At 48.1% G+C, this 27,723-nt stretch overlaps 1 non-coding gene across 1 annotated transcript; it reads right to left on the bottom strand.

Moving 5' to 3' along the window:
- Nucleotides 1-13,530: 13,530 nt before the first annotated feature.
- On the bottom strand, nt 13,531-13,612 carry TRNAL-AAG (transfer RNA leucine (anticodon AAG)). Its single transcript has one exon. It is a non-coding gene; the product is annotated as a tRNA-Leu (tRNA).
- Between the last annotated feature and the right edge of the window lie 14,111 nt (nt 13,613-27,723).

Consider the following 27,723-nt stretch of genomic DNA (forward strand, 5'->3'; position numbering starts at 1 on the left):
CAAGTCGGAGTGGGTGAGACACCTTGTGCCCACTCTGCATGGAGAGGCATTGGGGGCCTATCGAGGAGTGGCCACGGAGGACTGTGGGGATTACAACGAAGTTGCGAAGGCCCTCCTCCATCGATTCTTCATCACTCCAGAGTCTTACAGGAAGAAGTTTAGAGACTTGCCCAAGAATCCTAGCAGCACCCATGGGCAGTTCGCCACCCAGCTGCAGCAGTATGTGGTGAAGTGGGTGAAGGATTCTGAAGCCACTACATGGGACGCACTGATCGACCTGATCTGCCGGGAGCAGTTCTACCGCAGATGCGCTCCAGAAGTGAAGGAGTGGGTGCTAGACCGGGAGCCACCCAGCTTAAAGAAGGCTGCCCAGTTAGCCGACAAGTATGTGGCAATTCGGCCACACGGGCAGAAGTGCCCAGCCAGCAGCCAGCTCCAATAGACTGTACCACCAGGGGGACACCACTCTTCAGCTCATCACCCCCAAAGACAAGCATCTTCCAACCCGGGCGCTCTTTGCCAGCAACCGCACCGCAGTGTCCCTGCAAGTGATCAGAGATCATCGGTGCCACAACTGGAGAAGAAGTGCTACAGCTGTGGGAAAATCGGACATCTGAGGATGAACTGTCCTGCATCCCAAGCACCCCAGACTCATGCCCCAAATCCGAGTGCTGGAGCCCAGCTCGCTTGTTTGACGAGTGGAGATGAGCCTACAAAGACTGTTCCCCCTCCAGTCAGTCCGATGGAGTGTGGCGGGAAACAGGTGCACTCTGCGGAGAGAGTCACCTGCATGGCCAAACAGCCCCTACACAATATGTGGAGGCACCTGCAGCCGGTCTGGCAGATGGAATGGAGAAAGCGGTTCCCATGGCAAGAGTCTACCTGGACTGGGGAGCTGGACCAGAGTTGCGAGAAGTTGCCGTCATGGATGGTCTCCCAACTGATGTGGTCCTAGGAAATGATCTTGGTGGTGGGATCGTCACCACGTTTGCTGGCACCATTCCCCGGAGTCAAGTTCCACAACCACCGTTGACATCAGCTACTCCAGCCCAGCCCAGCCCAGAGGAAAAGACTACAGCTGCTAGACAACCGCCAGCACAGCCAACCACAGCATCAACCAGCCCAGAGGAAAAGATTACAGCAGCTAGATTGGCACATCGACCCCGCATGCCTTTTGCCTCTGGTATGCCTACGTTCCCTAGCAATTCAGAGGATGTTGTTTCCAGCTCGTTTGATCCTGTGGGGGTGCCCAATGATGCTCCTGACCCAAGTGGTTTGCCAACTCTGGCGGTGAGTATGAGAAACCACACTGACCTTTCCGTGACTGACCCCTACCAGACTGACCCTAGTAGTTCCCACCTAGATCCCCCTGTAGAGTGTCCCAATTTAGGAGAGATTGAGGGCTGCAGGCAGGAGTTTAGGGAGGCTCAACTCTCTGACCCATCCCTGAAAGGCATGAGGCGCCACTCTGGCAGTGGCCTTGACAGGGTTGGGGCAGGAAGTTTGACCTGGAGGGAAGGGTTAAGGTATAGGGTATCCAGGAAAGTAGGAGGGGATAGACCAGGTAGGGAACGTGTCCAACTGGTCCCCCCAGGGAACTTTCCTGCGCAACCCCTTTGGACAGTAACCCGGAGATAGACCGTACCCTGAAGTGCCTGTCACAGAGCTTACCCTGGTCTGGAATGTCAGATGACGCCCAGACCAACAGTAAGGTTGGTGCCATGCGTTGGCAGCTGGGGCACTCCAGCAGTAGTGTTGTCTCTGGGCCTCTGCCCATAGGAGAACCGTTACAGCAAGTTGCTGTGGACATAGCAGGTCCCCTGCCTATGCTCAGTAGATCGGGGAAGACACGCAGCCTCCCTGTAGTGGATGCCACACAGGATCCAGAGGCTGGTGGTCTGGCCACCATCACTGTGGCACAGGTAGCGGACGAGGAGGAAGGAGTAGGCCTAGGTGACAGGGTAGGTTTCCCGAGTCATAGGTCGACAGAGGAGGATTGGAGGGCAGGTCTGAGTAAGGGCAGACAGTTGCCAGATAGGAATGACGGAGGTGCAGTGCCTGGGGCACCATGTGGGAGGAGACAGGGGTAGGCCCAAAGCAGAGGCAACCAGAGGCTGTCCCCGGCCCACATCACCCAGACTGGTACTAACCTTAAAACCTGTAAGGCCCTACGGACACATTGTCATTTACTTTAGTCCTGTAGTGAACCCCTTTACAGAGATGGCTAGGAAGGGCATTCCCAAGTCAGTGGACTTTGCACCCGCTTGCGAGTTGGCATTCCAGTCATTGAAGGAGGCTCTGGTACCCGCTCCAGTGCTGATGGTGCACATTCTTGACCAGGACTGTGTTTTACAAACTACTGCGTCACTGCACGGACTGGGAGCAGTACCGAGCCAGAAAGAGCCATATGGGCAGGAGCACCCCGTGGCCTGTTTGAGCAGAATACTGCTATTGTGGGAGGTGGGGTATGCCACCATTGGGACACCTTGGGTGGCACTTGTGTGTAACTGACCCCCCCCCCCACCGTGGTGACTTACCACCCAGCTGTTAGGTGGCTGCAACCTACATTGGGGAAATTGGACAGACTTTTGTGGTGGAGCCTTGAACTTGGACTTCAGGTGGACTATTTGAACATTGGGGGAAATTCCAAGTTGATCGCAGCAGGAATTTTTTTAGCAGTTGGGCAAACCCATGTGCACTGCAGAGGGGCAGATATAACATTTGCAGAGAGAGATAGATTTGGGTGTGGTGAGTTAAATCTGCAATCTAAATTGCAGTGTAAAAGTATAGCAGCCAGTATTTACCCTGCACAGAAACAAAATAACCCACCCAAATCTAACTCTCTCTGCAAATGTTATATCTGCCCACCCCCCCCTGCAGTGCACATGGTTTTGCCCAACTGCTAAAAAAATTCCTGCTGCGATCAACTTGGAATTACCCCCATTGTGCACCCACGAAGAGAGGCCCACTGTACTATGGATGAACTGTCTAGGCCGGAGCCTACGCCCCCCAGGTAGCGTCACCTTCAACCCAACAGACTGCGGGACCAGGAGTCAAATCGTTGGGACATGGCTCCCTGGTTTTCCCGCTTGAATTGGGGGGGGGGGGGGGGGAGTGTGGCCGGAGAGACTAACTAGCCACACGTGTAATGGCGGCTGCGGCACTGAAGGGGTTAACCCTCATGCCCGGCGCCATTTTGCGGACAATAGGCGCTTACCGTCACTGTTAAATGTACTTACGGCGCTGGGCGCAGACTGTTTAAAAATGTTTAATGATGTGTCTTAACATGTCATATGAAGTGCACTGTGCACAATTGTAGGATTGCATGTTTAAATGTTTTTATATTTAAGATGTGGTCACCTGTATTTTAAAGGGAAAAATGCACTTACTATATCTGTCTGAATTAGCATTTCCTATCCTCTGGAAATTGGAAGTGGCATGCTAATGGCCCTGTCCTAGCAGAGAGGTGTGAACGACAAAGCCTTTTGATGTGTAAGTTCCTTAGAGAAAGATGCTAATCACAGGAGATCTCCTTATAACATATATAAAGTCTATGGGCTTGGAACCTGTTTCATGTACCTGATTTAATTGATATACGAATCCTGAATGGTAGATGCAGGAAGGAAGTATATTTGTTTGGTAAATCAAATACAAACCGTATTTGAAGCTGTGTTAAATGTATCAATGGTGAAGTGTAAACTCCCAGGTGGTAGGAATTGGAGTTTAAATTATACAAAACTTTGTCTGTGTGTGGCAGGAAAAAGGAAGAATAGCTTTATTGCACTTACTGTATATCCTTGTAAAATGTAATTTATTTATATTTTGTAAGATTGTTATGCACACCAGTGCCTGCAGGAATGTACTGGTGTTTGAACTGTTATACACACCAGTGCCTGCAGGAATGTACTGGTGTCTGAACAGAGAGGGATGCAAAACAAATGAACTCACAGACAGACTGGGAAATATGACATAACGTACACAGAAGGTGATAGGGTAACAAAACCAACACAGAGTGAACAGAGAAGCCCAGAGGCTAAGAAACTGGGTGTCTCCCTAGTATTAGAAATGCTCAGATGGAAAAAGCAAGATGTTGTGTTTTAATATGTAGAGAACCCGAAATGCTGTTGCTAAGGGCAACAGCAAAACCCTAAAGGGTTACCAACGGGTGTGGCAGTAAACTCCTTGGTCAGAGATGGAATAATAGACACAAGGAGAGTCTCCACAATCCTAATTCTCACTTGCAGGGCCCAGGTTCAGCTTACTGCCACTAAACTGACACATGGACGCCCTGCACAGTGAGAGAGGATTATGCAGGCAGGTCTGAAAGTACAGCCACAAACCTGCTGGGTTCACAGAATAGCAAAAGAACCTCAGCAGGCTAAACGACTGACTCCAGTCTTACTGCTAGGTCTGGATTGGCAGAGTGTAGTACCAAATGCCCAGGCCTATTTGCAGTAAGCAACAACAAAATACAAAGCTACACAGTACTGGCTAACTTTCAGGAACTGACTAACCAACAAAGATTCAGCAGCATCTGCTTATCCTGAGAAGAGGCCTTATAAAGCAGGTGCTGTCCACGCCCCCCTCAGAACTCACAGACTGTGAGCACAAAAACCAGCACCGGATCCCATGCCTGTAACCACTGCACAGCAAAAGACCCGAACCGGAGTATCAGCTGCGCTCAGGTTACTCCGCTAGCACTTGTCTCCCGGTTGCCATGACGACGTGGCAGCACAGGGCAGGAGACCCTAACAGTACCCCCCCTCTGACGAGGGGTCAAAGAACCCCTACCACCGGGTTTATCGGGGAACTGCGAGAAGAAAGAGCGTATCAGTCTGGGGGCATGAAGATCACAACTGCGCACCCACGACCGCTCCTCCGGGCCATACCCCTTCCAGTGCACCAAAAATGACAGCCGACCCCAAACCATCTTGGAGTCAAGAATCCTTTCAACAACAAACTCCCTCTGGCCACGTATCAGAAGAGGGGAAGGTCTTCCTCTGGAAGAAGGATTACTAATCGCCCGTTTTAAAAGGGAACAATGAAATGTTTTATTGATACCCAAAGAACGGGGCAGATCTAACTGAAATGCCACCGGATTGATAACCCTGGTGATCTTATAAGGGCCGATGAACCGGGGGCCTAACTTATGAGATGGCTGTTTCAACTTCAAATTCTTGGTAGACAACCAGACGAAGTCTCCTAATTTAAAGCTGCAGGGTCTTTTCCGCTTATCAAAAACCCTTTTGGTCACTAATGACACAGACACAAGGGCTTTCTTCACTTTCCTCCAAATACCTCTAAGGACCGAAACGACAGAGGAACCACCAGGCGTGGAGTCCAGGGGGTCAAAAGAATTGGCCTTAGGATGATGCCCATACACACAAAGGAAGGGAGAGATCCCTGTAGCAGAGTGAGCCGCGTTGTTATAGGCAAACTCCGCCATTGACAGATGAGCAACCCAGTCAGTCTGACACTTGGAGACATAACACCTGAGGAACTGCTCCAAGGTCTGGTTCACCCTTTCAGTCTGCCCATTAGACTGCGGATGGTAGCCTGACAACAAGCTGACAGAAATCTGGAGATCGGAACAAAATGCCCTCCAGAATTTGGCCACAAACTGGGATCCGCGGTCAGAGACCACATCAAGTGGCAACCCGTGGAGGCGCACAACATGCAGCATAAATAATTCAGACAGGCGTCTGGCCGATGGCAGCCCAACCAGTGGAACGAAGTGCGCCATCTTCGAAAACCTGTCAACGACAACCCAGATGGCTGTCATCCCAGAGGATTTGGGCAAGTCCACAACAAAATCCATTGAAATGTGGGTCCATGGCTTAGATGGAATAGAGAGTGGATGTAATGGGCCAACAGGAACCCCTCTAGGAGTCTTATTTCGAGCACAGATGTCACATGCCCGAACCCACTGATCCACATCCTTAGCCACCGAGGGCCACCACACCGCCCTAGATAGCAACTCCCGAGTTCTGGCAATACCCGGGTGACCTGCCGACTTCTTGGCATGGAACTCCAGGAACACTCGCTGTCTTAACCTAGGAGGCACAAACAAAAGACCTACCGGAAGGTCTGGAGGAGCCTGCTCCTGTGCTCTAAGGACTAATGACAAGAGGTCCTGGGTAATGCCCACTTTAATACATGATGGGGACACAATGGGCAACGGCTCCTCGGTGGTCTCCTGGATTGGAGCAAAACTCTGCGAGAGCGCATCAGCCTTGATGTTTTTTGACACAGGGCGATATGTTATCAAAAAATTAAAGCGAGCAAAAAACAAAGCCCATCGTGCCTGCCTGGCATTGAGACGCTTCGCTGACTCTAAATATGCCAAATTCTTATAGTCGGTGAGAATTGAGACCACAAACTTAGCCCCCTCAAGCCAGTGTCTCCACTCCTCGAGTGCATCCTTAATAGCCAACAATTCCCGGTTACCCACGTCATAATTCATCTCGGCAGGCGAAAATTTACGGGAAAAGTAAGCACAGGGATGAAGGCGATTATCAGACACTCCCATCTGAGAGAGCACTGCCCCAATACCCATCTCAGAGGCATCCACCTCCACCACAAAAGGACGCTCTGGATCTGGGTGTCGCAGCACCTTGGCCGAGACAAATGCCCTTTTGAGACGGGCAAAAGCCGCTTTGGCCTCACGAGACCAGTGAGCAACATCCGCCCCTTTCTTAGTGAGTGCCACCAAGGGCGCCACTATAGACGAAAATCCAGCGATAAATCGTCTATAAAAATTTGCAAAGCCCAGGAAACGCTGAAGCGCCTTCAAACTAGTGGGCTGCACCCAATCCAGGACTGCCTGTACCTTGGAACCCTCCATTTGGAAACCTTCTGGGGAGATAATATATCCTAGAAATGCGATTTGCTGAACTTCAAATTCGCACTTCTCCAGCTTCGCCCCAAGCCGGTGGTCTCTGAGTTTCTGGAGGACTAAGCGTACATGCTTCCGATGTTCCTCCAGGGAATGGGAGAAGATTAGGATGTCATCTAAGTATACAACTAAGAATCTATCCAAATATTCCCTGAGCACATCGTTCATGAAATCCTGGAAGACTGCCGGGGCATTACAGAGCCCAAAAGGCATCACCAAATATTCATAATGCCCTGAGTGGGTATTAAAGGCAGTCTTCCATTCATCCCCCTCTCTTATTCGGATTAGATTGTACGCACCGCGTAGGTCAATCTTAGAAAAAATGGTGGCAGTACGAAGCTGGTCAAACAAGACCGAAATGAGAGGCAGTGGTACGGTTCAATTCCCTGAAGTCGATGCAGGGTCGCAATGAACCGTCCTTTTTACCTACGAAGAAGAACCCCGACCCAACTGGAGACTGTGAAGGTCTGATAAATCCTTTAGCCAAGTTCTCCTGAATGTACTCTGCCATAGCCTGAGTCTCAGGACGTGACAGGGAGTACAACCTGCTCTTGGGAAGCTTAGCATTCGGCAACAAATCAATGGCACAGTCATAGGGGCGATGGGGAGGTAGTACCTCTGCAACTTTTTTGGAGAACACATCCGCAAAATCTGCATAACACCCTGGCAATCCTGGCAAACTTAGCTGCGAGAGCCTGACTGGAAGGCTCAAGCAACTCCTGAAACAATCAGTACCCCAACTAAGAATCTCCCCAGAGACCCAGTCAAATTGAGGATTGTGGACCCTTAACCAGGGTAACCCCAACACCAATGGGGCAAAAGTACAGACAGTCACATAAAAGGACAATTTTTCAGAGTGTGTGGCTCCAATAAACAAAGAAATCTGGCTAGTGCAAGAGGTAATTTTACCCTGGGATAATGGTTCCCCGTTTAACCCACAAATCTCAATTTCCGACGCCAAGGGTACTAAGGAAACAGAGTGTTTCAGGGCGAATTGGCGGTCCATAAAAAACCCGTCGGCCCCACTGTCCACAAAGGCCTCAGTCTTGACAGTTTGACCGAGGATCTTCAAGGTCACCGGAATGATAAAAGTCTTCTTGGGAAATTCTGACTTCTGGCCTGACAGGATATTTCCCCATCACCCTCAGGCCCTGAAGTTTTCCGGCTTTTCTGGGCATGATACTACCACATGACCCTTATTCCCACAGTACAAACACAACCCCTGCTGTCTCCTCCGCGTCTTCTCACGCGAGGAGAGGCGGGTAGCCCCAATCTGCATAGGCTCCTCGGAAAATTCCTCAGAGTCTGAGGTTCCCTTGGGAAAGAAGGAAACCTCGGTCTCCCTTTCAAGCCTACGCTCTCTCAGCCGTCTATCCACCCGGATGGATAACTGCATGAGCTGATCCAAGCTATCAGGCAAGGGATATTGTACCAGTTGGTCTTTTATCTGGTTAGAAAGACCTCTTCGGTACTGGTGTCTCAGGGCTGGGTCATTCCACTGGGTATCATGGGCCAACCTCCGAAACTCCGTACAGTAAACCTCAACTGGCCTTCGCCCTTGCTTAAGGATCGAAATCTGAGCCTCGGCTGAGGCCGTCTTGTCAGGGTCATCATACAACATGCCCAGTGCCGTAAAAAAAGCATCAACACTTTTAAGCGACGGACAGTCAGGCTGCAACCCATATGCCCAGACCTGTGGGTCTCCTTGTAGCAAGGAAATCACTATGCCCACCCGCTGAATCTCTGACCCAGAAGACTGAGGCCTAAGCTGGAAATATAACTTGCAGCTCTCCTTGAAACAAAAGAACTGCGAGCGATCTCCAGAAAAACGATCCGGAAGATTTACTTTCGGCTCCTTAACCCCTGAAGGTGCTGCTGCTGCGGGAGCTCCGCCAGCGGCCTGGGAGGTGTGCATTTTAATGGACAAATCATTAAATTGACGAGTCAGGACCTGCACCTGATCGACCACCTGTTGCAACGTATTTTGAGGGGTATGCTCCATATTCCCACAAAATTTCAACAGGAGTATTGGGCTGCTGAATATGTTATGCACACCAGTGCCTGCAGGAATGTACTGGTGTTTGAACTGTTATACACACCAGTGCCTGCAGGAATGTACTGGTGTCTGAACAGAGAGGGATGCAAAACAAATGAACTCACAGACAGACTGGGAAATATGACATAACGTACACAGAAGGTGATAGGGTAACAAAACCAACACAGAGTGAACAGAGAAGCCCAGAGGCTAAGAAACTGGGTGTCTCCCTAGTATTAGAAATGCTCAGATGGAAAAAGCAAGATGTTGTGTTTTAATACGTAGAGAACCCGAAATGCTGTTGCTAAGGGCAACAGCAAAACCCTAAAGGGTTACCAACGGGTGTGGCAGTAAACTCCTTGGTCAGAGATGGAATAATAGACACAAGGAGAGTCTCCACAATCCTAATTCTCACTTGCAGGGCCCAGGTTCAGCTTACTGCCACTAAACTGACACATGGACGCCCTGCACAGTGAGAGAGGATTATGCAGGCAGGTCTGAAAGTACAGCCACAAACCTGCTGGGTTCACAGAATAGCAAAAGAACCTCAGCAGGCTAAACGACTGACTCCAGTCTTACTGCTAGGTCTGGATTGGCAGAGTGTAGTACCAAATGCCCAGGCCTATTTGCAGTAAGCAACAACAAAATACAAAGCTACACAGTACTGGCTAACTTTCAGGAACTGACTAACCAACAAAGATTCAGCAGCATCTGCTTATCCTGAGAAGAGGCCTTATAAAGCAGGTGCTGTCCACGCCCCCCTCAGACCTCACAGACTGTGAGCACAAAAACCAGCACCGGATCCCATGCCTGTAACCACTGCACAGCAAAAGACCCGAACCGGAGTATCAGCTGCGCTCAGGTTACTCCGCTAGCACTTGTCTCCCGGTTGCCATGACGACGTGGCAGCACAGGGCAGGAGACCCTAACAAAGATATCCTGATTGGATGGAAAGGACTGTGGTTTGTGATTTTTCTGTATAAAAAGAGGAGGCAGTGAGCCTCCAGTGTGTTTTATACCAACTACTTTCTGCTGTGAACATCTTGCTGTATGCTGTTTCCCCTAGCAATAGGGAAGAGTTCTCTTTAGAACTATTTGTTGGCATTAAAACATCATCTGCCTCAAGAAGATTGCGTCATCTTGTGACCTGCAGGCCTATGCAAAACATAGCCCCATTCTCCGGCTGTCCTGGGAGCACACCAACGTCTCCAAGTTCCGCCTTCCGCCAGTTACCGGTAGAGGACTAGTGGGGATTCATCAATACCACACAGGTGTGGTAAGGCAGCGTGTCGGCACATACAGAGCAGAACCGTGGTTCCAAACGCCACGGCAGGTTAGGAGTTTGGTGGTGGCAGCATAAACCCACCCACAACGCAGTGGCTGGAGTCAGTAACAGGCGGTTACTGACGGTAAGCAGGAATCCCCTATGTAGTCAGGTCCCGTGTGACCTAAATATCCATTCTGTGTACTGGGGACGGGACGGGACGCGAAAGCGGTGAGTGCTTTCGTACGGTACGTCCAGTCACACTCACCATCCCCGCTCCTGATTCCCGACTGCTGCTGCCCGCTGCCCTCTGTCTCCGTCTCCGGCCGCCGGCGCCGCTCCTCTGATCTATGGGAGAGACGTCATGACGTCTCTCCCATAGCACCGTATAGACACTAGTGGTCAATCATGACCCCTAGTGTCTATGTGCCGTTCCACAATGCCGTGCGGTGCACAATGAAGTCATCGCGCACCGCACAGCAGTGACAGCCAGCACCGGGGGGCACCACCCGTTGCGGATCTTGCCACGGCAGCGGCGCCCTCCAGAAGGCGGCGCCCCGGGCAAAAATCCTCTGTGCCCGTAGCAAGATCTGCTACTGCTTACACTCCAAACCAGACAAGTAAGGATTATTCTTTTAATGGTATATATAATGAGTGTAAAGTATCCTGATATAGTGAAAATCTGAGTATCACAGTTGGGTTCAAACTATAAAAATAGTAGACATCTAATAATAAGTGTACAAAGGCTCTGATACCCTCATTCGGAGAACAATTTATGTATTTATATCCACTTACATGCATAACCTTTATATTATGGAAATGAATCTGAGGTATTCTCAATGAGTAGGTGGTGAACTCAGAGCCGGCCCTAACCAATATGATGCCCTAGGCAAGATTTTGGCTGGTGCCCCCTAGCACCACCGCTGGTTCTGCCTCTGACCTTGCACCTCTTTCCCAGCACCATCACACCTCACCCATAGCAGTCCTTGTACCCCCTATATTTTAAATAGGAACAGTTCGCACATTTGACGCACAGCCCAAAAAGGGGCATCTTCTTGCTGGGAAGGGGCATGGCCACACAATAGTAACCCCAATTCCAATTACGCCACACAGTACTGCAACTTTATTCACATTTTATCTTGCGATAGTGTCCATAATTCATATTACATCCCACAGTAGTATCACTTTACCTTATAAACGTTACTCCTCACAGTAGAGCCCCTTATTCGCATTACATCACAGTGAATTGCTCCTTATTAACATTATACCACACCTTATTGCTCTTAATTCACATTAGATGACACAGTAGTGCCCTTTCTATATGCAATGCCACATAGTAGAGCACCTTATACACATAAGGCCACACATTAGTAATGCATTTATACACAATTCCACACAGTAATGCCCCTTACACATATGAAACACATTAATATCCTTATAAACATAATGCACCTTACACATTATGACAACCTTTATTAATGCCCTTTTACACATAATGTACCTTACACATATGCTGCACATTATTAATGCCCTCATACACATAATGACACACATAGTGCCCTCTACACATTTGCTGCTCATTATTAGTGCCCCTATACACATAATGACACACATACAGTAGAACCCTGTTACACATATGCCGCACATTATTAATGCCCTTATACACATAATGACACACATAGTGGCCCTTTACACATATGTTGCACATTATTAATGCATTTTTACATGACACACATAATGCTCCTTACACATATTCTGAACACTACTGCACAACCAACCCACTCACATGCACACAGCACTCACACTTCCACTAACACTGTGACCTCTGCCTCTGCTTGGATACAGATGTGTCCTCACAAATCTTGCATCAATGCTAACATCGGGCACCTTTTTTTTTAATAAAAATGCATCTTATTTGCATTGCTATGTGGCTAGGATGCACAAGCAGCTTCTGCTTATTAAAATGATATGCAGCATGCCTATATACTGTGCGAGACTGTGGCTGTATCTGCATATGAAATGCTACATACAGAATATAGGCATGCCACATATCATTTTAATAAGCAGAAGCTGCTGATGCCCCTAGGCATATCAAATGCCCTAGGCAATTGCCTAGTTTGCCTATGCCTATGGCCGGCTCTGGGTGAACTGGTGTCAGGATAGTGTGGAGACTGACAAATTGGAGAGCAGATATTAATATATCAAAAAGAAAGTCAATTTTTGATGACATCCCATGATAGTAAAGTGACCAATGGTGGAGATATCTTGGTAATCATAGCAAATGAACAGTGTAATATATTAATAATCACACGTGGACACGCTTTTTAATCTTTTGTTCACATTCTTTATTTTCTTTACACTTATGTATTTGTCAAATGTTCGTGATTTTAACTCTTATGTTTCACTGTAGTTTGGGATAATATATTATACCCCATTTTAATCGTATCATATTAAAGGTTATATTTTATGATAAACTTATCTTTCTTTAGTGTGTCAATAATACAGGTTCCTTCCTTCTTCCTTCTTCCTTCTCAAATTTCAGTTGTATACATACTGTAGTTGACAGCACCCCCTGAACTGATGGAATATTATTTATAATATAGAAAGGGGTCTCAAGTAGTGGCTGTATGGAAATAAATTACATACACCCACAATATTAATTCAATATATACTGAGTGTGTAGATGCTAAATCTTTTTCTGGAAACATTCTCCAAATGAAGAGAAGCAATAGGACACGAGGACATGCACTGAGACTGGAGGGGGTGGGGGGGAGGTTCAGGAGAAATATGAGGAAAAATTACTTCACACAAAGGGTAGTGTACAAGTGGAATAGCCTCCCATCAGAGGTGGTAGAGGCTAAGACAGTAGAGCAATTTAAACATGCATGGGATAGACGTAAGGATATCCTTACAAAGAAATAAGGATCAAATAAGGATTGAGATAAAAATATGGTTAAAAAAAAAAAGGGGCAGACTAGATGGGCCAAGTGGTTATCTTCCGTCACATTCTATGTTTCTTGCAGCCTAACCCTAACCCTCCAGTCTGTAAATTATGTCAATTTTTAAAATGAGGAGATATCAGGAATGTATTTATTACATGTGGCACTTTTGTATTTTTTTTAATGGTTTTCCTGTGGCTCAAAATGCACTTCTACATCAAAGCTCAACATAGCAACAAAAATAATGGGTAACATAAATAAAAAAAAATTAAAATACAGCAGAATAAGATGCAGGGATGTGCTGAATTATGACAAGGGAAGTTACAGGATGAGGACAGGTTCCACAACATTTTTAACAAAGATAAAAGTTGAAAATAATCGATAAAAAAAAAATTACTGGCAGCGGTGGGATTTGAACCCACGCCTCCGAAGAGACTGGAGCCTTAATCCAGCGCCTTAGACCGCTCGGCCACGCTACCTGATTATAAAACGGGTCTATAGGTATTCTTACCAGTATTAACTGTCAGCTACAGGTATTGTGGATAATTAATCATTTGAAATAGTTCTAGAGATACAGGATGAGTCTTTCCACAAACAATCCTAGAGGTGTAAAATTAGTACTTTCACTAACAGTGCTAGATATACAGGATGAGTATTCCCAGTTAAAATACTAGAGCAGGGGTGGCCAACCAGTCAGAGACAAAGAGCCAAGAAATCTTGTTAGCAGAGGCAGAACTCTGGGAGACAATGGAGTCATCTGCCGCCAGGATCCTGCTCTGAAGGGGGGCACCTCTCCTCCCATTCTGTGACACCATTGAATTAAGTTAATTGATATCTGTCGCTGTCTTTTCAGTGGCCGACTTCCTCACTGGTCCCTGTACCTTACAAATCACACCCTCTTTATTATACTGAATATACACATTTTACAAGGGTCACACCCAGGATTAGAAACCACAACCTATTACACTGGAAGAAGACACCTTACTGATGAAGCTGTTTGCTCCTGTATAGGAAATATGGTAATTTTAACGATATGAAGATACTTCTCTGACAATTACACATAACTTTATATAGTTAGAATTCTCATGCTTCCTCTACAGGAGCAAATAGCTCCATCAGTGAAGTGTCTGCTGTCAGTGTAACAGGTCATGGATTCCAATCCTGAGTATGACTGCTAAGAACTGTGTGATTTAAAATAAAAGACAATTAAATGTATAAATACAGTATATGCATTTTTTTCAGAACACACACACACACACACACTTATTTATCTTAATATAGGAAATAGGGGGGTCACCAATATTTATCTTGCCTCCGGGCAATTTGGACGAACTTACGCCACTGCTTGTTAGGTACATCAAAGAGCCGACTTCGAGCCGAAGGTGCACTTGCAAAAATGGGGTGTGACCTTGTGCCTGCTAGGTCACACCCTTGGTATAAAATACATTGAAAAAGCCAGATCCAACATAAAATACACTGAAAAAGCCACTTCTACATGAAATAATTGAAAAAGCCAGATCCGCATAAAATATATTGAATAGCCAGATTCACATAATACACTTCAGTTCCCCCATGTGTCACTCCAGCCAGCACCAGCCTGTGTCACTCCAGCCAGCACCCGCCTGTGTCACTCCAGCCAACACCCGCCTGTGTCACCCCGCCTGTGTCACTCCAGCCAACACCCGCCTGTGTCACTCCAGCCAGCACCCGCCTGTGTCACTCCAGCCAGCACCCGCCTGTGTCACTCCAGCCAGCACCCTCCTGTGTCACTCCAGCCTGCACCCTCCTGTGTCATTACAGTCAGCACCCGCCTGTGTCACTCCAGCCAGCACCCGCCTGTGTCACTCCAGCCAGCACCCGCCTGTGTTACTCCAACCAGTTCCCCCATGTGTATTTGGCTCCCTCAGTTCTCAGACTACGTAGTGCTGCTGCATGTCTGCCTGGAGTGCAGCGGTTTACAGATCTCTTGTGGTCACGTGACTTTGAGTGTTGGGAGCCACATTTGAATGAAGAAAGAGCCGCATTTGGCTTAAGAGCCACGCGTTGGCCACCACTGTACTAGAGCGATATTCCCAGCAACAGTACTAGAGTAGCATACCTCCCAACTTTCTTCAGGCAGAAGGAGGGACACACGTGCGGCCGAGCCACGCGCTCCTGAAAAGGGGTGTGGCCTAATAAAAGGGGCATGGCTTTGCGGGAGGACCCGCGATCGCGAGCCATCCCCCCGTTTTCGTCAGTGAGGGGGCATGTCCAGCGCTCTGTGAGCCGCTGGCATGCCCCCTCTCCTCCTGTCTCCACTAAATAGACGCTGTGTGCATGCGCAGTGTCTATTCACCGCTGCTCTGCTAAGCAGAACAGCGAGTACAGGTCTACAGGAGCTTCCCAACTGCCCCCCCCCCCCCCACCGCAGGACACTGCGGCCTGCTGGTGGGACAGCGGGACAGACCCAAAAAATGGGACTGTCCCGCGAAAATTGGGACAGTTGGGAGGTATGCAGTAGTAGTATCAGGAGTAATAGTCCTTGAGGTATAATATCCCCAGGAACAATCATAGAGTTGCTGTATTCCTAGTAGCAGTCCTAGAGGTAAAATATTCCCGGCAACAGTACTAGAAGTGTTAGGATCAGTGGCGTCACAAGGCGGGTGCGGGGCGGCGGCCCGCACCAGGGTGTGATGTCTGGAAGGGGTGGGCTCCTTTGCAGTGACAGGTGCTGCAGTGTGAAATTCTGCAACAGCACCCGGCTCCTCTTCTATGACAGGAGACGGGTGCTGTAGCAGAATTTTGCTGCAGACAGTCCCCGGGGGCAGCCCAGTACAGCCCTGCATCTCTGGAGATGCTGGGCACGCCCCCGGGGTGACGATCTGCGAGGCTGCGCCCCCTTTTGCGACCACTCCCCCTTTTGTTACGAGCCAGCGCTGGCATATCAAGGGTGCGCACCAACTGTCACCACACCTGGTGACGCCTCTGGTTAGGGTGACCATATTATCCCTTTTACCTGGGACGCTCATGGATTACACAGGTTCTGTGGCTGAGTAAAACCAGCTAAAATGCAGGCTTGAAGTCAGCCAGCCTCAGATCCCTCAGATCCCTCTCTAAAACCCTGGACCTCCTTCCCGGTGCTCCGGGAATCAATGCCAACTGAAGATCACCTTTGTTTCCCACAGACTCCAAAGACTTTCAGAAAGTATATGTATCAAGCAGACCTCTACTAAGGTAGAGTCCATAAAATAACTGTTCGTGCAGAATAAATAAAGATTCAGTTTGTACTGCACAAAGTAAGGGCTTATAACCAACCAATCAATAAAAATAATAAAATTAGGCAGGCGGGGGGCGGCCATTTCTGTTGTGCTTATGGATGCCCTCAGAATTTAATCCACCTAACTCCATTTGCTGAAATGCAGCCCCAAACATGCAAGGAACCTCCATCATGCTTCACTGTTGCCTTCACACATTCGTTATTGTACCGCTCTCCAGCCCTTCAGGGAACAAGCTGCCTTCTGTTACCGCCAAATATTTCACATTTTGACTCATCATTCCAGAGCACCTGCTGCCAGTTTTCTGCAGCCCAGTTCCTATGTTTTTGTGCATAGATGAGCCCTAGGCCTTGTTTCCACTTCGAAGGTATGGCTTTTTGGCCACAGTTCTTCCATGAAGATTTTTTCTGGCCAGACTTCTCCAAAAAGTAGATGGGTGTACCTTGGTCCCACTGGTTTCTGCCAGTTCTAAGCTAATGGTACTGCTGGACATATTCAGGGCCGGTTCTACACTTTGTGGCGCCCAGTGCGAAAGTTTCCACTGGCGCCCCCCCGTGCAGCAAAAAAATAGTGCTTCATAGGTGAGGGATGTGGCCACAGTTATGCCCCAAGTAGTTGTGCCATGTTGCTTTGCCCCAGTAGTTGTGCCCCCTGTTGCTTTGCCCCAATAGTTGTGCCCTCTGCTGCTGTGCCCCCTTTTTTTGCCCTCTGCTTCTGTGCCCATTGCTGTGCCCCCCAATAGTTGTGCCCTTTGCTGCTGTGCCCCCAATAGTTGTGCCATCTGCTGCTGTGCCTCCTGCTGTGCCCTCTGCTGCTGTGCCTCCTGTTGATGTGCCCCTGCTGTGCCCTCTGCTGCTGTGCCTCCTGTTGATGTGCCCCCTGCTGCTGTGCCTCCTGTTGATGTGCCCCCTGCTGCTGTGCCCCCAGTCAAACACACACAAAAATAAAAAAATACTTACCACTGCCCCGCTCCTGACCGCTGCTGCTGCTCCGTCTGGCCGCCGGCTTCTCTCTATGGGAGAGATGTCATGACGTCTCCAGGGCCGGCTCTACCATTAGGCAGCTTTATGCGGCTGCCTAGGGGTGCCAGCCCCTGGAGGGCGCAACTGAATTCATCTAGCAAAAAACTGAAGGATGTGTCTGTATGCAGCCTCCTCCTTATACACTGCACTGCTGTTGGTCTAATTATGTGCAGCCAGTGCCGTAACTAGACATTTTAGCGCTGTGTGCACGAAACAGCATCGGCACCCCACGCCCCCGATATGTTTCAAAATGTATTTTACTTCTCAGCAGGGAAGGTGCCGGGCACATTGTTACTGATATTACACTACACTACAGTGGGCAGCACTGCAGCCGGTGGGGAGCAATCAGTGTGGATGGTGCGCCCACAGACCAACTGCGCTGTGTGCAATGCCCCATCCGCCCACACCTAGTTACGGCAATGTGTGCAGCCACCACTATCAGGCTGTACCACAAACTGTCTCAGCGCTACCTCTGTGCTGACACATGTAACATCAAGTCATGTGAAGGCACATAGGAGGCAGATGTAACTATGGCTCCCGAAGGGCGCCCTCATGGCCACTCCTCATTGCTCTGATGCACCTCCTGCAGGAGGGTTGCAGGTTAGGGGGCACCAGGTTGAAGCTTTGCCTAGGGTACCGAGACCTTGCACCGGCCCTGGACGTCTCTCCCATAGCAGCGCCGCACAGACACTAGAGGTCAATACTGACCTCAGGTGTCTGTCCCTGGAGCCGGCTGCAGCGGATGCCCACACAGCCCACGGCGTCTGCTGCAGCCGGGGGAGCAGGATGCGGGCAGGCGGCGGTGCCTGTGGGGTGACTGCGGTCGCACCCCAGGCCGCAGCGCCCCGGGCGCAGGCACTGCTTGCCCGCACCAAGGACCGCTCCTGGACATATTCATATTGCAAAGGAAAGTAAATATGATGTGTCTGTCATCTGATGCACTAAGTTTTCTTGGCCAACCACTGCGTCTATGGTCCTCAATGTTGTCCTTTTCTTTGTGCTTCAATGCTGAGAAATACAGGCAGGTACTTATCCATCATGCTATACCATCAGGGAGGTATCTTATTGGCTCCAAATTTATTCTGCAAGAGGACAACAACCCCCAAAAGACAGCCAATGTCATTAAGAACTATTTCAGTATAAAGAAAAACAACCTCTTTACAAAACTTCAAACGGGCACTCACCAAACCCAACCAATTCTCCTCCTAACCCTTTTGTCCACACTCACGGTCTACCCCTTTTGTGTCACCCCGGTCTATCAGCCCTTTACCTGTAAGTGCTTTTTTCTTGTTTTGCACATTTATGTGCTCTGTAATGACCGCTGCGGATCTCTTGTGGCGCCATATGAATAAAATATAACAATAATAATAAGAATTTACTTACCGATAATTCTATTTCTCGTAGTCCGTAGTGGATGCTGGGGACTCCGTAAGGACCATGGGGAATAGCGGCTCCGCAGGAGACTGGGCACATCTAAAGAAAGCTTTAGGACTATCTGGTGTGCACTGGCTCCTCCCCCTATGAACCTCCTCCAAGCCTCAGTTAGGATACTGTGCCCGGACGAGCGTACACAATAAGGAAGGATTTTGAATCCCGGGTAAGACTCATACCAGCCACACCAATCACACCGTACAACTTGTGATCTGAACCCAGTTAACAGCATGATAACAGAGGAGCCTCTAGAAAAGATGGCTCACTACAGCAATAACCCGATTTTTTTGGTAACAATAACTATGTACCAGTATTGCAGACAATCCGCACTTGGGATGGGCGCCCAGCATCCACTACGGACTACGAGAAATAGAATTATCGGTAAGTAAATTCTTATTTTCTCTAACGTCCTAAGTGGATGCTGGGGACTCCGTAAGGACCATGGGGATTATACCAAAGCTCCCAAACGGGCGGGAGAGTGCGGATGACTCTGCAGCACCAAATGAGAGAACTCCAGGTCCTCCTCAGCCAGGGTATCAATTTTGTTGAATTTTACAAACGTATTTGCTCCTGACCAAGTAGCTGCTCGGCAAAGTTGTAAAGCCGAGACCCCTCGGGCAGCCGCCCAAGATGAGCCCACCTTCCTTGTGGAGTGGGCATTTACAGATTTTTGGCTGTGGCAGGCCTGCCACAGAATGTGCAAGCTGAATTGTACTACAAATCCAACGAGCAATAGTCTGCTTAGAAGCAGGAGCACCCAGCTTGTTGGGTGCATACAGGATAAACAGCGAGACAGATTTCCTGACTCCAGCCGTCCTGGAAACATATATTTTCAGGGCCCTGACAACGTCTAGCAACTTGGAGTCCTCCAAGTCCCTAATAGCCGCAGGCACCACAATAGGTTGGTTCAGGTGAAACGCTGAAACCACCTTAGGGAGAAACTGAGGACGAGTCCTCAATTCCGCCCTGTCCGAATGGAAAATCAGATAAGGGCTTTTACAAGATAAAGCCGCCAATTCTGACACGTGCCTGGCCCAGGCCAGGGCCAACAGCATGACCACTTTTCATGTGAGATATTTTAACTCCACAGATTTAAGTGGTTCAAACCAATGTGACTTTTGGAACCCAAAACTACCTTGAGATCCCAAAGTGCCACTGGAGGCACAAAAGGAGGCTGTATATGCAGTACCCCTTTTACAAACGTCTGAACTTCAGGGACTGAAGCTAGTTCTTTTTGGAAGAAAATTGACAGGGCCGAAATTTGAACCTTAATGGACCCCAATTTCAGGCCCATAGACACTCCTGTTTGCAGGCAATGTAGGAATCGACCCAGTTGAATTTCCTCCGTCGGGCCTTACTGGCCTCGCACCACGCAACATATTTTCGCCAAATGCGGTGATAATGTTTTGCGGTTACATCCTTCCTGGCCTTGATCAGGATAGGGATGACTTCATCCGGAATGCCTTTTTTTTTCTTCAGGATCCGGCGTTCAACCGCCATGCCGTCAAACGCAGCCGCGGTAAGTGGAACAGACAGGGTCCTTGCTGGAGCAGGTCCCTTCTTAGAGATAGAGGCCACGGATCCTCCGTGAGCATCTCTTGAAGTTCCGGTTACCAAGTCCTTCTTGGCCAATCCGGAGCCACGAATATAGTGCTTACTCCTCTCCATCTTATCAATCTCAGTACCTTGGGTATGAGAGGCAGAGGAGGGAACACATACACTAACTGGTACACCCCCGGTGTTACCAGAGCGTCTACAGCTATTGCCTGAGGGTCCCTTGACCTGGCGCAATACCTGTCGAGTTTTTCCCAACGGTTTATAATCATGTGGAAGACTTCTGGGTGAAGTTCCCACTCTCCCGGGTGGAGGTCGTGTCTGCTGAGGAAGTTTGCTTCCCAGTTGTCCACTCCCGGAATTGCTGACAGTGCTATCACATGATTTTCCGCCCAGCGAAGAATCCTTGCAGCTTCTGCCATTGCCCTCCTGCTTCTTGTGCCACCCTGTCTGTTTACGTGGGTGACTGCCGTGATGTTGTCCGACTAGATCAACACCGGCTGACCTTGAAGTAGAGGTCTAGCTAAGCTTAGAGCATTGTAAATGGCCCTTAGCTTCCGGATATTTATGTGAAGTGATGTCTCCAGGCTTGACCATAAGCCCTGGAAATTCCTTCCCTGTGTGACTGCTCCCCAGCCTCGCAGGCTGGCATCCGTGGTCACCAGGACCCAGTCCTGAATGCCGAATCTGCGGCCCTCTAGAAGATGAGCACTCTGCAACCACCACAGGAGGGACACCCTTGTCCTTGGTGACAGGGTTATCCGCTGATGCATCTGAAGATGCGACCCGGCCCATTTGTCCAGCAGGTCCCACTGGAAAGTTCTTGCGTGGAATCTGCCGAATGGGATTGCTTCGTAGGAAGCCACCATTTTACCCAGAACCCTTGTGCATTGATGCACTGAGACTTGGCTCGGTTTTAGGAGGTTCCTGACTAGCTCGGATAACTCCCTGGCTTTCTCCTCCGGGAGAAACACCTTTTTCTGGACTGTGTCCAGGATCATCCCTAGGAACAGAAGACGAGTCGTCGGAACCAGCTGCGATTTTGGAATATTGAGAATCCAATCGTGCTGCCGCAACACTACCTGAGATATTGCTACACCGACCTCCAACTGTTCCCTGGATCTTACCCTTATCAGGGAATCGTCCAAGTAAGGGATAACTAAAATTCCCTTCCTTCGAAGGAATATCATCATTTCGGCCATTACCTTGGTAAAGACCCGGGGTGCCGTGGACCATCCATACGGCAGCGTCTGAACTGATAGTGACAGTTCTGTACCATAAACCTGAGGTACCCTTGGTGAGAAGGGTAAATTTGGACATGAAGGTAAGCATCCTTGATGTCCCGAGACATCATGTAGTCCCCTTCTTCCAGGTTCGCAATCACTGCTCTGAGTGATTCAATCTTGAATTTGAACCTCCGTATGTAAGTGTTCAAAGATTTTAGATTTAAAATCGGTCTCACCGAGCCGTCCGGCTTCGGTACCACAACAGTGTGGAATAATACCCCGTTCCCTGTTGCAGGAGGGGTACCTTGATTATCACCTGCTGGGAATACAGCTTGTGAATGGCTTCCAAAACTGTCTCCCTGTCAGAAGGAGACATCGGTAAAGCCGACTTTAGGAAACGGCGAGGGGGAGACGTCTCGAATTCCAATTTGTACCCCTGAGATATCACCTGAAGGATCCAGGGGTCTACTTGCGAGTGAGCCCACTGCGCGCTGAAATTCATTGAGACGGGCCCCCCACCGTGCCTGATTCTGCTTGTAAAGCCCCAGCGTCATACTGAGGGCTTGGCAGAGGCGGGAGAGGGTTTCTGTTCCTGGGAACTGGCTGATTTCTGCAGCCTTTTTCCTCTCCCTCTGTCACGGGGCAGAAATGAGGAACCTTTTACCCGCTTGCCCACGAAAAGACTGCGCCTGATAATATGGCGTCTTCTCATGTTGAGAGGCGACCTGGGGTACAAACGTGGATTTCCCAGCTGTTGCCGTGGCCACCAGGTCTGAAAGACCGACCCCAAATAACTCCTCCCCTTAATAAGGCAATACTTCCAAATGCCGTTTGGAATCTGCATCACCTGACCACTGTCGTGTCCATAACCCTCTACTGGTAGAAATGGACAACGCACTTAGACTTGATGCCAGTCGGCAAATATTCCGCTGTGCATCACGCCTATATAGAAATGCATCTTTTAAATGCTCTATAGGCAAAAATATACTGTCCCTATCTAGGGTATCAATATTTTCAGTCAGGGAATCCGACCACGCCAACCCAGCACTGCACATCCAGGCTGAGGCGATTGCTGGTCGCAGTATAACACCAGTATGTGTGTAAATACATTTTAGGATACCCTCCTGCTTTCTATCAGCAGGATCCTTAAGGGCGGCCATCTCAGGAGAGGGTAGAGCCCTTACAAGCGTGTGAGCGCTTTATCCACCCTAGGGGGTGTTTCCCAACGCACCCTAACCTCTGGCGGGAAAGGATATAATGCCAATAACATTTTAGAAATTATCAGTTGTTATCGGGGGAAACCCACGCATCATCACACACCTCATTTAATTTCTCAGATTCAGGAAAACTACAGGTAGTTTTTCCTCACCGAACATAATACCCCTTTTTGGTGGTACTCGTATTATCAGAAATGTGTAAAACATTTTTCATTGCCTCAATCATGTAACGTGTGGCCCTACTGGAAGTCACATTTGTCTCTACACCGTCGACACTGGAGTCAGTATCCGTGTCGGCGTCTATATCTGCCATCTGAGGTAACGGGCGCTTTAGAGCCCCTGACGGCCTATGAGACGTCTGGACAGGCACAAGCTGAGTAGCCGGCTGTCTCATGTCAACCACTGTCTTTTATACAGAGCTGACACTGTCACGTAATTCCTTCCAACAGTTCATCCACTCAGGTGTCGACCCCCTAGGGGGTGACATCGCTATTACAGGCAATCTGCTCCGTCTCCACATCATTTTTCTCCTCATACATGTCGACACAACCGTACCGACATACAGCACACACACAGGGAATGCTCTGATAGAGGACAGGACCCCACTAGCCCTTTGGGGAGACAGAGGGAGAGTTTGCCAGCACACACCAGAGCGCTATATATATACAGGGATAACCTTATATAAGTGTTTTTCCCTTTATAGCTGCTGTATCTTTTAATACTGCGCGTAATTAGTGCCCCCCCTCTCTTTTTTAACCCTTTCTGTAGTGTAGTGACTGCAGGGGAGAGACAGGGAGCTTCCCTCCAACGGAGCTGTGAGGGAAAATGGCGCCAGTGTGCTGAGGAGATAGGCTCCGCCCCCTTATCGGCGGCCTTATCTCCCGTTTTTCTATGTATTCTGGCAGGGGTTAAATGCATCCATATAGCCCAGGAGCTATATGTGATGCATTTTTTGCCATCCAAGGTGTTTTTTATTGCGTCTCAGGGCGCCCCCCCCCCCAGCGCCCTGCACCCTCAGTGACGGGAGTGTGAAGTGTGCTGAGAGCAATGGCGCACAGCTGCAGTGCTGTGCGCTACCTTGTTGAAGACAGGACGTCTTCTGCCGCCGATTTTCCGGACCTCTTCTGCCTTCTGGCTCTGTAAGGGGGCCGGCGGCGCGGCTCTGGGACCCATCCAGGCTGGGCCTGTGATCGTCCCTCTGGAGCTAATGTCCAGTAGCCTAAGAAGCCCAATCCACTCTGCACGCAGGTGAGTTCGCTTCTTCTCCCCTTAGTCCCTCGATGCAGTGAGCCTGTTGCCAGCAGGTCTCACTGAAAATAAAAAACCTAAACTAAAACTTTCACTAAGAAGCTCAGGAGAGCCCCTAGTGTGCACCCTTCTCGTTCGGGCACAAAGATCTAACTGAGGCTTGGAGGAGGGTCATAGGGGGAGGAGCCAGTGCACACCAGATAGTCCTAAAGCTTTCTTTAGATGTGCCCAGTCTCCTGCGGAGCCGCTATTCCCCATGGTCCTTACGGAGTCCCCAGCATCCACTTAGGACGTTAGAGAAAATAATATTATTATTATGGCCGTCACAGATCCCTATCTCAACATCATTGAGTCTGTCTGGGATTACATGAAGCCACAGAAGGATCTGAGCAAGCCTACATCCACAGATGTGCCGTTAGTTCTCCAAGATTTTTGGAACAACCTTCCTGTGAGTTCCTTCAAAAACTGTGTGCAAGTGTACCTAGAAGAATTGATGCTGTTTTGAAGGCAAAGGGTGGTCTCACCAAATATTGATTTGATTTAGATTTCTCTTCTGTACATTGGCTTTGCATTTTATTAATTGATTCAAAATAACTTCACAAATAAATCTTCAAGAATTCCCCATAACTTGATGGAAGCTTTCAGCATTGTCAGTAAGACACAGGTTTGAGTTTTGTGCGCCGCCTTTGGTAACGGCAGGACAGACGTTCAAGATGAGCAGAGAACGTGCCAGCAAAGCACGTCCACAGATAACAATCACCAACACTTGTTCCTGTAATATGACATTTAGATGCAGAATTCTGATCACTCAGTGTTTGACCAGGTTTCCACCAGCCCCATCACAACTGATGTTGGGGCAGTATAACCTATATGAGGCGCAGTCTAATGGCCGTGAGGTGAAGCAGTGGTCTACCTGCTCTGACAGGAAACTTGCATGAAATAGAGAACATTACACAGGTAAGAGGCCTTGTTACCATTCTTTTTGAACCACCCTCGTAGTATTTGCACACTATGAGGGGTATCCAATTAGTGGTGGTAATTTACCATGACTAATTGGTTCGCCAGGGGCTATCCTATTAGCTCCGATATCCAGAACTTATCGGGGACTGCTTTCTCCTGCCTTAGGCCATATTTTTGCAGCGATAAGTGCAACGAAAATACATGTTGAGTATCCCATATCCAAATATTCCGAAATACGGAATATTCCGAAATACGGACATTTTTGAGTGAGAGTGAAATAGTGAAACCTTTGTTTTTTGATGGCTCAATGTACACAAACTTTGTTTAATACACAAAGTTATTAAAAAAAATTGTATTAAATGACCTTCAGGCTGTGTGTATAAGGTGTATATGAAACATAAATGAATTGTGTGAATGTACACACACTTTGTTTAATGCACAAAGTTATAAAAAATATTGGTTAAAATAACCTTCAGGCTGTGTGTATAAGGTGTATATGAAACATAAATGCATTCTGTGCTTAGATTTAGGTCCCATCACCATGATATCTCATTATGGTATGCAATTATTCCAAAATACGGAAAAATCCGATATCCAAAATACCTCTGGTCCCAAGCATTTGGGATAAGGGGACTCAACCTGTACATAGGTTTGTGGCTTTTCGTGGACCCTATGTATTTTCACAAGAAAAATGGGGCAATGTAATTGGATACCGGTAATAAAATAGAACAGTGGTGTTTTCACGGGCACGGCAATATCGCTGCTAATTGGATACCCCCAAAGTATCTAACCGAAAGGTATGGGTCCCAAACAAAATGAGTATACCAGGCCCCATGATTTCTGTTGCCAGCTCTGCATCCAGGTCCCCTACTCTCTAGCTGATGGCACAAACGAACAAACTCTGGCGCTGCGCCAAAGGCTACTGTGCATACACAGGCCTCCAGCAAAATGGTGTGGCGCCCATTTTTCTGTGATTTTTCTACTGCTGACATGGGACTCCGAAGAGGTAAGTAATAAAAAAACTATAGTATGGGCCCTCCTTGTCCCAGGGGCCCATGTGCAGTGCACACCACGCTCACATGGAGCAGAGAAGTCCTTCCTTAAAGACATGTATTGCAAGAAACATGAAATAAACTGCACTCTGTAACTAAAGGTTATTAAATAGTAACTCTGAAAGAGAGGGTACTCTCTTTTGAAACTGCTGTTCAGCATTACCCCGTGGAAGTGTGAAAACTGTAAACGAATTCGGGAAATGTTACCAGTTACCTTTCAAGGAACTAGAGAAGAGCAATTGTAAGAGGCACAGCCATAAAGTTCAAGGCCATCTCTTTTATATTATATACTTATGGGCTCATTTATCAATGAGTGATACATTTCACTGTGAGTGATAAATTGCACCAGCCAATCAGCTCCTAACTGACATGTCACAGGCTGTGTTTGAAAAATGGCAGTAGCTGATTGGCTGGTGAAATTTATCACTCACAGTGACATTTATCACTCATTGATAAATGAGCCTATAAATTGGCAATATTGGAAGTTATTGAAAACGCAGATTGCAGTTGGGCAAAGAGAATGAAAGCAAAAGGAAACACCTACATAGGGTCATTATACATTTTATTGCCAACCAACTAATGGACCCCGGTTTGAAGTCTGTGCTGTTTGTTGTTAACCCTTGGCACCCCTCAGCAGTCAACTTTCTAGTGCAAAATATTATGTCCAGGTGCATGGCATATTTCCATAGTAAGATACAGTCCCTCAGTGTCCAACTAACGATTCAGGGTAAAAATTGAATTAGGACATCATTTACACCCCAAATCTATTTTTAGTTCCTAAATCCCGTGAAACAGGTATAGAAACGTATTAGCAATATTGCACCTGGGGACAAAATTATGTTAAGTGGTAGCGAGAGGTCCAGGTGGGGGCACTGATAATCTCATCCCCGTGACATAATGAAGCGCTCTGTCATTTATAGCAAATGACATCATGGCCCTCTTCACAGGGTCATTGGGCAGGATCATGGAGAACGAGACATCACTCTGTATTGTACAAAGATCACTAGTATGGTCTCTGTATTGTACAAGTAGTCGGCCAAGTCTGCTGTTGTATTTCTGCCAGGCTTTGACATGGTCCATTTACTCATTCCATTGTTTAAAAAATATATATATATATTTTCTATTCAATTTTATTCACTGGATAATAAATTCTCTAAGAAATGAACTAGATGTTGACCCCTGACACAGTGTATCAGGGTCTTTTTTACTCTCTTTTTCTCCTCTTTATTTACAATACTCCCCTGCCTCTTTTCCCTCTCCTTTCTATCCCAATCTTACTCCATCTCTCTTTCCCTCATCTTTTTTCTCTTATCAGTATTTAATTTTATTATATAGATGTTTAGAATTGCCTTTTTTCTGCACATCTTTACTATTGTCATTATGTGATATCATGAAGAACGCCCCATCCACCTTCTAATGGATGGTTGACAGAACATACACCATTTGAAGATGGCGTTGGTTCTGCAGGCAAACTCCGAAGACTTTCAGTTTTCAGAGTTTGCTGAATACTAGGTGGTCCCATTGGGGCCCTAATATTGAATGGGCCCATTACTTAAAACATGCGGAATCTAGGGTTTCTGGATTTATGTAACGAGACTAATAGTGATGATGAATAGACTTCTAGAT

This window comes from Pseudophryne corroboree, chromosome 6 (assembly GCF_028390025.1).
Source record: "Pseudophryne corroboree isolate aPseCor3 chromosome 6, aPseCor3.hap2, whole genome shotgun sequence".
Taxonomy (NCBI): domain Eukaryota; kingdom Metazoa; phylum Chordata; class Amphibia; order Anura; family Myobatrachidae; genus Pseudophryne; species Pseudophryne corroboree.